Source organism: Arachis hypogaea, chromosome 13 (genome assembly GCF_003086295.3).
Source record: "Arachis hypogaea cultivar Tifrunner chromosome 13, arahy.Tifrunner.gnm2.J5K5, whole genome shotgun sequence".
Classification (NCBI taxonomy): domain Eukaryota; kingdom Viridiplantae; phylum Streptophyta; class Magnoliopsida; order Fabales; family Fabaceae; genus Arachis; species Arachis hypogaea.
In genome coordinates this window covers 116,263,188-116,264,802 of record NC_092048.1, presented here as the reverse complement: position 1 = coordinate 116,264,802, position 1,615 = coordinate 116,263,188, and the positions used below count along the sequence as shown (strand labels likewise).

At 41.1% G+C, this 1,615-nt stretch overlaps 1 non-coding gene across 1 annotated transcript; it reads left to right on the top strand.

The window, feature by feature from the left end:
• The first annotated feature begins 1,213 nt into the window (after nt 1-1,213).
• Nucleotides 1,214-1,321, top strand: LOC112739251 (small nucleolar RNA R71). Its single transcript, XR_003170186.1, has one exon. It is a non-coding gene; the product is annotated as a small nucleolar RNA R71 (small nucleolar RNA).
• The last annotated feature ends 294 nt before the right edge of the window (nt 1,322-1,615 follow it).

Here is a 1,615-nt window from a genome sequence, read left to right as displayed (position 1 = left end):
CAGAGAGTGGCATTAAGTTTATTCCTGACCCTAGGTCACACAGAGCCTTCTCAAAGGTCATGGTGCCTATGGTACAGGGTATTAAGAATTTGCCAGGATCCTGTTTCTTTTGAGGTAATTTCTGCCTATCCAATGCATTTAGTTCATTGGTGAGCAAGGGAGGTTCATCTTCCCAAGTCTCATTGCCAAATAATTTGGCATTCAGCTTCATGATTGCACCAAGGTACTTAGCAACTTGCTCTTCAGTGACATCTTCATTCTCTTCAGAAGAAGAATACTCATCTGAGCTCATGAAGGGCAGAAGGAGGTTCAATGGAATCTCTATGGTCTCTAGATGAGCTTCAGATTCCTTTGGTTCCTCAAAGGAAAACTCCTTATTGGTCACTGAGCATCCCAGGAGGTCTTCCTCACTAGGATTCACGTCCTCCCCCTCCCTTATAGGTTCGGCCATGATGGTCAAATTAATGGCCTTGCACTCTTTCTTGGGATTTTCTTCTGTATTGCATGGAAGAGTACTAGGAGGAGTTTCAGTGACTCTTTTACTCAGTTGGCCCACTTGTCCCTCCAAATTTCTAATGGAGAACCTTGTTTCATTCATGAAACTGAAAGTGGCCTTAGATAGATCAGAGACTATATTTGCTAAGCTAGATAGATTCTGCTCAGAATTCTCTGTCTGTTGCTGAGTGGATGATGGAAAAGGTTTGCTATTGCTAAACCTGTTTCGTCCACCATTATTAAAGCCTTGTTGAGGCTTTTGTTGATCCTTCCATGAGAAATTTAGATGATTTCTCCATGAGGGATTATAGGTGTTTCCATAGGGTTTACCCATGTAATTCACCTCTGCTATTGCAGGGTTCTCAGGATCATAAGCTTCTTCTTCAGAAGATGCCTCTATAGTACCGTTGGATGATTCCTTCAATCCATTCAGACTCTGAGAGATCATATTGACTTGTTGAGTCAATATTTTATTCTGAGCCAATATGACATTTAGAGTATCAATTTCAAGAACTTCCTTCCTTAGAGGCGTCCCATTACTCACAGGATTCCTTTCAGAAGTGTACATGAACTGGTTATTTGCAACCATGCCAATGAGTTCCTGAGCTTCTGCAGGCGTTTTCTTTAGGTGAATGGATCCACCTGCAGAATGGTCCAATAACATCTTAGATAATTCAGACAGACCATCATAGAATATATCCAGGATGGTCCATTCTGAAAGCATGTCAGAAGGACACTTTTTGGTCAGTTGCTTGTATCTTTCCCAAGCTTCATAGAGGGATTCACCTTCTTTCTGTATGAAGGTTTGAACATTCACTCTAAGCTTACTAAGCTTTTGAGGAGGAAAGAACTTGGCTAAGAAAATCGTAACCAGCTTACCCCAAGAGTTTAGGCTATCTTTAGGTTGAGAGTCCAACCATATTCTAGCTCTGTCTCTTACATCAAACGGGAAAAGCATAAGCCTGTAGACCTCGGGATCAACTCCATTGGTCTTAACAGTATCACAGATCTGCAAGAACTCAGTTAAGAACTGAAAAGGATCTTCTGATGGAAATCCATTAAACTTGCAATTCTGTTGCATCAAAGAAACTAATTGAGGTTTAAGCTCAAAATTGTTTGC